Genomic DNA, 8,837 nt, shown 5'->3' with positions numbered 1-8,837 from the left:
ATCAGACGCATCGCTTTCTACCTGGAACGGGATGGATTTGTCCACAGCGTGCATCGTGGCCTTGGCAATCTCGGTTCTGATGCGATTGAAGGCCAGGCAGGCCTTAGCCGTCAGGGGTAAAGTGGTGGACTTAATGAGTGGACGGGCTTTGTCCGCATTGTTGGGGACCCACTGGGCATAGTAAGAGGAGAACCCCAAGCATCTTTTCAGGGCCTTGGGGCAGTGGGGAAGGGGGAGTTGCAGGAGAGGGCGCATGCGGTCGGGGTCAGGCCCTAGGACTCCGTTTTCCACGACATAGCCGAGGATGGCTAGTCGGGTTGTGCAGAAAACGCATTTCTCCTTATTTATGTCAAATTAAGGAGTCGGGCAATGCGGAGGAATTTTTGAAGATTGGCGTTGTGGTCCTGCAGGTAGGTCATGGCCGCAGATGGTAACAGTATCCAAGTACAGGAACGTGGCCCGCAGCTCGTATTGGTCGACCATTCGGTCCATCGTTCGTTGGAAGACCAAAACATCGTTGGTGACGCCGAAGGGAACCCTGAGGAAATGGAAGAGACTGCCACCTGCCTCAAAGGCAGTGTACTGGCGGTCCTCCCGCCGGATAGGGAGCCGGTGGTATGCAGACTTCAAGTCTACCTTAGAGAAGACTCGATACTGTGCAATCTGATTGACCATGTCAGATATGTGCGGGAGGGGGTACGCATCGAGCAGCATCGAGTACCGGTTGATCGTCTGACTGTAGTCGACTACCATCCGGTACTTCTCCCCGGTCCTGCCGACCACCACTTGTGCTCTCCAGGGACTATTACTAGCCTCAATGATCCCTTCCCTCAGGAGCCACTGGACCTCTGACCTGATGAAGGCCTTGTCTTGAGCACTGTACCGTCTGCTCCGGGTGGCAACGGGCTTACAGTCTGGGGTGAGGTTCGCAAGAGCGAGGGAGGGGTGACTTTCAGGATCACGAGGCTGCAGACGGTGAGAGGGGGCAGGGGTCCCCCGAACTTTAGGGTTACGCTACGAAGGTGACATTGAAATTCTAACCCTAGTAGGAGAGGGGCGCAGAGATGGGGGAGGACGTAGAGGTTGAAATTGGCATACTCGCCGCCCAGTATCACGAGGTTGACAGTGCAATACCCCCGGACCTACACAGAGTGTGATCCGGAAGCAAAGGATATGGTTTGTGAGACGGGGAGGGAACAGCACTTTACCATGTCCGGGTGGATGAAGCTATCCCTGCTCCCGGAGTTGAAGAGGCAGGACGTCTCCTGCCCGTTGAGTCTGACGGCCATCATGGAGTTTTGAAGGCAGAACAGCCGGGACTGGTCGAGTTGGATCGAGCTGAGTTGATGACGATGAGCCTCGGTATTGTCATGCTGGTTACGAAATGGCGGTGTCGATGAAGTCGGCCAAGGTGGCGGCCCCCATGGATCGCACGCGGCGGTCGACGTTGATGAAGTCTGACAAGATGGCAGCCCCAACGGGTCGCATGTGGGGGGCGGCGTCGACGACGCCGGCCAAGATGCCTGCCCCCACGGGTCGCACGAGAAGAGTGACGCGTCAGCAGGGGGCGGTCACGGCAGGCATGATGCCACGCTGCGGGGTCTGTGAGTCTCAGACCGGGCTTGGTAGGCTTTTGATTTTTGGACTTGGACTTTAGGCCTGGCTAGGCATACCTTAGCGTAATGTCCCTTCTTGCCACACTCGTTGCACGTAGCGTTGCGAGCCAGGCAACGCTGCCGGGGGTGCTGGCCCTGCCCGCAGGAGTAACAGCACGGCCCTCCAGAGCTGGCAGTCTGCCGCGCGGCGCAGGTATGAGGCATGCCCAGGTCGGTTGATGGCTGCGCCTCCGACGTCCCCGAGGATGCCGCGTGGTCGGATGGGAAGGCATCCAGGCTCTGGAAAGCCACTTCCAGCGAGGTAGCCAGTTTCACCGTCTCCTCGAGGTCGAGGGCCCCTTTCTCGAGCAGCCGTTGCCAGATGTAGCTGGACTGGACACCTGCCACATAGGTGTCTCGGATCATCAGCTCTGCGTGCTGCACTGCTGTGACCATCCTGCAGTTACAACTGCGGACGAGTATCCTCAGCTCACGCAGATATTCTGCCAGCGGCTCACCCTGGCGCTGACGCCGCGTGGTCAGGAGGTGTCGAGCGAGTACCTCGTTTACTGGCCTGTCAAACTGTCTTTTGAGCAGCTCCACTGCCTCCGTGTATGAGGCCTCGTCCCTGATCAGCTGAAAAATCCTATGGCTCACCCGGGCGTTGAGGAGACGCTGTTTGATTTCCGGGGTGACCTCGGCAGCGAAGGAGCTGAGGTAGGACTCAAAGCAACTGAGCCAATGCCGTAGATGGCCGTAGCTTCAGGCGCCTGCGTATCAAGTTCGAGTAGTTCTGGTTTTAGACCGGCATTCATTGTAAAAAAAACTATTTGATTAAATTGATAACCATCAATTCAGTCGAGTCGGTTGTTATTGAAGAACATTGGTTTTAATCAAATAGAAATGTGCCAACCAGTAACTCCTCCCGCACTGAGAGCCTGTCCCAGATCGGCCGGTTATATACCTCCTCTGAGGGGCGGAGCCACAGGCGGAGCCAACAGCAGCATCAATACAACAACAGCAATAACTAGCAATGGAGCAACAGCAATAGTGAGTATATACAATAATAGTGACAACGATAATAACAGCAATAGATCAACAGTGAATATATACAATAGCCATACGTGGCTCACCACAAGTTGAGTAGCTTTTTTAGTTACTTGCTGTACCTACACACTAACCTTTTGTGATTCATGCACTCGGATACCCAGATCACTTTGACTTTCACAGCTCTGCCAGCTCTTACCATTTAGATTATTTGCTTTTTTATTCTGCCTGCTGAAAGGAAATTTCACATTTGCCCACATTGTTATCCATTCGCCAGATTTTTTTCCCACTCACTTAACCTGTCTCTATGATCATTTGTAGCCTCCTTATGTCCTTTCCACAACTTACTTTCCTACCCATCATATGTCTTCAGCAAATTTAGCAACCAAACGTTTGGTCCTGTCATCCAAGTCATTTATATAAATTGTAAACAGTTGAGGCCCCAGCCACTGATTCCTGTGCCACACCACTCCTCACATCCTGCCAACCCTCTGTTTCATTTTAACTATCTAATTTCTATCCATGCCAGTATCGTGTACCACTCATATTTTTAAGCACTTTCTTAACTGAAGGCTGTACTAGAACAGCGACCACAACACCACACAACCCTGACATGGCAATCTCTGCAAGACGTGCCAGATCATCGACATGGGTACCACGATTACACCTGAGAACACCACCCACCAGGTACACGGTACATACTCGTGCGACTTGGCCAACATTGTCTACCTCATACGCTGCAGGAAAGGATGTCCCGAAGCGTGGTACATTGGCGAGACCATGCCGACGCTGTGACAACGAATGAACGGACATCGCGCGACAATCAATGAGGGCAGCACGGTAGCATTGTGGATAGCACAATTGCTTCACAGCTCCAGGGTCCCAGGTTCGATTCCCAGCTTGGGTCACTGTCTGTGCGGAGTCTGCACATCGTCCCCGTGTCTGCGTGGGTTTCCTCCGGGTGCTCCGGTTTCCTCCCACAGTCCAAAGATGTACAGGTTAGGTGGATTGGCCATGCTAAAATTGCCCTTAGTGTCCAAAATTGCCCTTAAGTGTTGGGTGGAGTTACTGGGTTATGGGGATAGGGTGGAGGTGTGGACCTAGGGTAGGCTGCTCTTTCCAAGAGCCGGTGCAGACTCGATGGGCCGAATGGCCTCCTTCTGCACTGTAAATTCTATGATCTATGAATCACCAAGCAGGAATGTTCCCTTCCAGTCGGGGAACACTTCAGCAGTCAAGGGCATTCAGCCTCTGATCTCCGGGTAAGCGTTCTCCAAGGCGGCCTTTAGGACGCGCGACAACGCAGAATCGTCGAGCAGAAACTTATAGCCAAATTCCGCACACATGAGTGCGGCCTCAACCGGGACCTGGGATTCATGTCGCATTACATTCATCCCCCACCACCTGGCCTGCAAAATCCTACCAACTGTCCTGGCTTGGTACAATTCACACCTCTTTAACCTGGGGTTACCCCTATCTCTGGATCTGTAAAGATTTAATCACCTGCTAATGCTCGCATTCCAAGCATTGTTTGGCATCTTTAAATTTGTCTATATATATGTTTCTGGAACCTACCTCTTCATTCACCTGAGGAAGGAGCAGTGCTTCGAAAACTAGTGTTTGAAACAAACCTGTTGGACTTTAACCTGGTGTTGTAAGACTGTGCTCACTCCAGTCCAACGCCGGCATCTCCACATCATGGTTACATGGAGACATACATAGAAAATGGAAGCAGGAGGAGGCCATCCAGCCCTTTGAGCCTGCTCCGCTATTCATCATGTATGATGGCTGATCATCAAATTCAAGACCCTGATCCCACCTTCCCCCCCGCACACCACCATATCCCTTGATCCATTTAACCCCAAGAGCTATATCGAACTTCTTGAAATCACAGAAAGCTTTGGCCTCAGCTACTTTTTGCGGGAGCGAATTCCACAGACTTAGCACTCTCTGGGTGAAGAAAATTCTCCTCACCTCAGTCCGAAAAGGTTTACGTATAATGTGTGGGGTTCAACAAAGCCCAGGCGGTGCTGTATCGACAGCGGATCAAGTTTGGGGTGCTCTACCCGGTGAAGGCTGGGAATACCATTTTGAGACCCCAGAAGTGGCCAATAACTTTATCAAGGAGCATAAACTGGGGGAGAACTGAACTGAACACTTCTGGGAGACTGTGGTGCTGGCACTTCGAAGTAATTGAGAATATGGGTAGAGTGGGGGTTGGAAAGAGTGGGGAGTTTTCTTTTCCTCCGAGGTGGAGGTTTTGTTTCTTCTTTTTACAGTTGGATCGACAAAGGGTAGCAGGGGTGAAAAGTTTGTAAGGGGACGGCTGACCCCCCCCCCCCCCCCCCCCACCCCCCCTCCTGCTGCCTGAGACCGTGTTTTTGTTTCTCTGTTTGTTCTGGTGAGGGTGACCTATGGTTCGAGATGTCTGTTTGGGGGAGGCGGAGGACAGCCTTCTTCACAGAATGGAGAGATGAGGGCGGGGAGGAGGGGGGGGTCAGTTGGAGGAGCCTTTGGGCAGGAGTTGCCACGCTGACAGGTAATGCTGGTGAAGTGAGGTGGGGGAGAAGGCTAAGAGAGGTGGCTGTAGGGAGGGAGTGGGGAGGGGGAGGGGGTGAGAGGAGGGAAGTGAGGGTGATGCGTCGAGGCGAGGTTAGAGAAGAAACATGGTTGGGCGGGGAAAGAGGCCACCTTGGATGGGCCAGGTATAGGATGAAATTAATGGGGGTAGAGCCAAAAGGCATATAGCTCACCCTCCCATTGAACCTTGTATCATCTTATGGGTTCCGCACCTTTATCGGCATCTGCCGAGAAAATCTCGCAATTCAATGGCACTTTGCAGTTTTTTCAGGGGCGTTTCTTTCCACCAAGGCCGCACGCAGAGGGGATTTCCTGCTGGCAGATTGGGGCACCATTTTGTCTGGCTGTCCTGATCTCTCCCTGCACTTCCCTCCTTTCAGTCTCCTAATCCGTTTTAGTTCTCCCTCAACCTTGTGGAGGCCCCTGGGAGACCCCTCTACCTAGTAAGGCCTCGCCCTCCGGGCCCAATCCCGGGCATTGTCAACTTGGCACCCTGGCACTGTCATCCTATCAGTGCCCCAGCGAATCTTGTAGTGCCATCTCGGCACCCTGGAAGTGCCAGGTTGGCACTACCAGGCTGCCCAGGTGGCACTGCCAGGTTGGCAGTGCCCATGTGCCAGGAGTGTGCCAGGGTACCACCCTGCCCTGTCCCCGACCACCTGGGGGTCTCCCATGGCCTGGGAGACTCCCCAGGTACCATTCTGCCTGGTCCACGTTTGCGTGGATGTTTGCACGGCTGTTGGGCACTGGGAGAGTCCGGTGAGCCAAGTGGTTAATTTAAATATGCTGATCTGGATCACACCGCAAGATTCCATTGGATCGCATGAGACATTTTGAGTGCTGCAAATCTCATGAGAGGCCTCTCACGTGATTCGGCGACCTTGTTCCAACACTAAAGCGGGCGCGACGAGGCCACGAGAATCTACAAATCTCTCTATTCCCTTCTTAAATACATTCTGTGACTTGCCGACTTATTTGCTGGGTCGGCTGGAGGTCAACACTTCACTAAAATTGACCTCAGTTAAGCATATCTTCAAATGAACGTGAATCCAGATTCACAACAGTTCTTGATGATTGTGACACACTAAGGGTTATTTTGATATAAAAGAATACCATCACTTCAACAAAATTCATTTCCGGGATGTGGGCGTCGCTGGCTCGGCCAGCATTTATTGCCCATCTCTAGTTGCCCTTCAGAAAGTGGTGGTGAGTTACCTTCTTGAACCGCTGAAGTCCCTGAGGTGCAGGTACACTCACAGTGCTGTTAGGGAGGGAGTTCTAGGAAGTTACCCCAACGAAAGCAGGGTGGTGAGTCACTTGCAATAGAACCTCCAGGTGGTGGGGTTCCCAAGAATCTGCTGCTCTTGTCCTCATAGATGATAGTGCTCCTGGGTTTGGAAGGTGCTGTCTAAGGAATCTTGGTGAGTTACTGCAGTGCATCTTGTAGATGGTACACACGGCTGCCATTGTTCATTGGTGGTGGTGGAGGGTTTGAATGTTTGTGGAAGGAGGAGCAATTAAGCGGGCTGCATTGTCCTGGATGGTGTTGAGCTTCTTGAGTGTTGTTGGAGCTTTACTCATCCAGGCAAGTGGAGAATATTCCATTACACTCTTTACTTGTACCTTGTAGACAGGCTTTGAGGGGTCAGGAGGTGAGTTACTCGCCGTAGGATTCCTGGCCTTTGAACTGCCCTGGTAGCCACAGTATTAATATGGCTAGTCCAGCTTAGTTTCTGATCAACGGAATCCCCCAGGATGTTGATTGTAGGGGATTCAGCGATGGTAATGCCAAGGGGCTGTGGTTAGATGCTCTCTTGTAGGAGATGATCATTGCCTGGTACTTGTGTGGCACGAATGTAACTTGCCACTTGTCAGCCAAGCCTGGATATTGTCCAGGTCTTGCTACATTTGGACATGGACTGCTTCATTATCTGAGGAGTTGCGAATGGTGCTGAACATTGTGCAGTCATCCGCAAACATCCCCACTTCTGGCCTTATGATGGAAGGCAGGTCATTGATGAAGCAGTGGAAGATGGTTAGGCCTAGGAAATTACTCTGAGGAACTCTTGCAGAGATGTCCTGGAACTGAAATGATTGACCTCCAACCGTCACAACCATCTTCCTATGTACCAGGTATGGCTCCAACCAGTGGAGAGTTTTACCCCTCATTCCCATTGACTCCAGTTTAGCTTGGGCTCCTTGATTCCATACTTGGTCAAATGCATTCAGTGTTTTCTTTTTTTTTAATTACTTTACCTGAGTTACAAAGCCAGGGCTCAGAGTGTGGACATGGGCGAACCCCTAATCCAGCTCCTTGCCTGCTCCAAAAACAAATTCAAATTCAAATTGAATCAAATTCATGGGGCGGGACTCTCCGCAATCTGCGCGATGTCCGCCAACCGGCGCCAAAAACGGCGTGAATCAGTCCGGCATCGCGCCGCCCCAAAGGTGCGGAATTCTCCGCATCTTGAGGGGCCGAGCCCTCACCTTGAGGGGCTAGGCCCGTGCCGGAGTGATTTCCGCCCCGCCGGCTGGCGGGAAAGGCCTGTGGCGCCCCGCCAGCTGGCGCGGAAATGACTTTGCCGTGCGACGCATGTGCGGGAGCGTCAGCAGCCGCTCACAGCATCCCCACACATGCGCAGTGGAGGGGGTCTCTTCCGCCTCCACCATAGTGAAGACCATGGTGAAGGCGGAAGGAAAAGAGTGCCCCCACGGCACAGGCCCGCCCGCGGATCGGTGGGCCCCGATCGCGGGCCAGGCCACCGTGGTGTCACCCCCCCGGGGCCAGATCGCCCCGCGCCCCCCCCAGGACCCCGGAGCCAGCCCGCGCCGCCTTGTCCCGCCGTTCGAAAGGTGGTTCAATCCACGCCGGCTGGCGTGGGTTGACAGCAGCGGGACTTCGGCCCATCGCGGACCGGAGAATCGCCGGGGGTGGGCCCGCCGACTGGCGCGATTTCCGCCGACCAGCGCGGCGCGATTCCCGCCCCTGCCGAATCTCTGGTGGCGGTGAATTCGGGACACAGCGGGGGGGGGGGGGGGGGGGAGTTTCACCCCAGCCCCTGGCGATTCTCCGACCCGATGGAGGGTCGGAGAATCGCACCCCTGGTCCCCACAAGAGAGACATAACAGATCTGAGCCAAAAGGCAGAGCAGATACTACACTTGATCTGAGCCAAAAGGCCGAGAAGCGATGCATTCAGCTTTTTCGTCCATGCTTTTGAACCAAGGCTGTAATGAGGTCAGGAGCTGAGTGACCCTGACAGAACCCAAACTGAGCGTCCGTGAGCAGGTTATTGCTGAGTAAGTGCCACTTGAGAGCTCTGTGGATGATTCCTTCCATCACTTTGTTGATGATGGAGAGTAGACTGATAGGGCGGTAATTGGCTGGGTTGGATCTGTCCTGTTTCTTGTTTACAGGTCACACCTGGGCAATTTTCCACATTGCCGGGCAGATGCCAGTGTTGCAGCTGTACTGGAACAGCTTGGCTGGGGGTGCGGTAAGTTCAGGAGTTCAAGCCTTGAGTACTATTGCAGGAACAATGTCAGGGCCCAAAGCCTTTGCAGTACTGCACCAGTGTTGTTCCAACCAGCTATGGACCAAATTCTCAGCGGATTG

At 53.4% G+C, this 8,837-nt stretch overlaps 1 pseudogene; it reads right to left on the bottom strand.

Annotated features, from left to right (window-relative positions):
• Positions 1-8,277: 8,277 nt before the first annotated feature.
• On the bottom strand, positions 8,278-8,413 carry LOC140428980 (U2 spliceosomal RNA; annotated as a pseudogene).
• Positions 8,414-8,837: the final 424 nt, after the last annotated feature.

The sequence above is a fragment of the Scyliorhinus torazame genome, chromosome 8 (assembly GCF_047496885.1).
Source record: "Scyliorhinus torazame isolate Kashiwa2021f chromosome 8, sScyTor2.1, whole genome shotgun sequence".
In the NCBI taxonomy this organism is placed as follows: domain Eukaryota; kingdom Metazoa; phylum Chordata; class Chondrichthyes; order Carcharhiniformes; family Scyliorhinidae; genus Scyliorhinus; species Scyliorhinus torazame.
The sequence above is the reverse complement of the archived record's forward strand: the minus strand, read 5'-3'. Positions and strand labels throughout refer to the sequence as shown.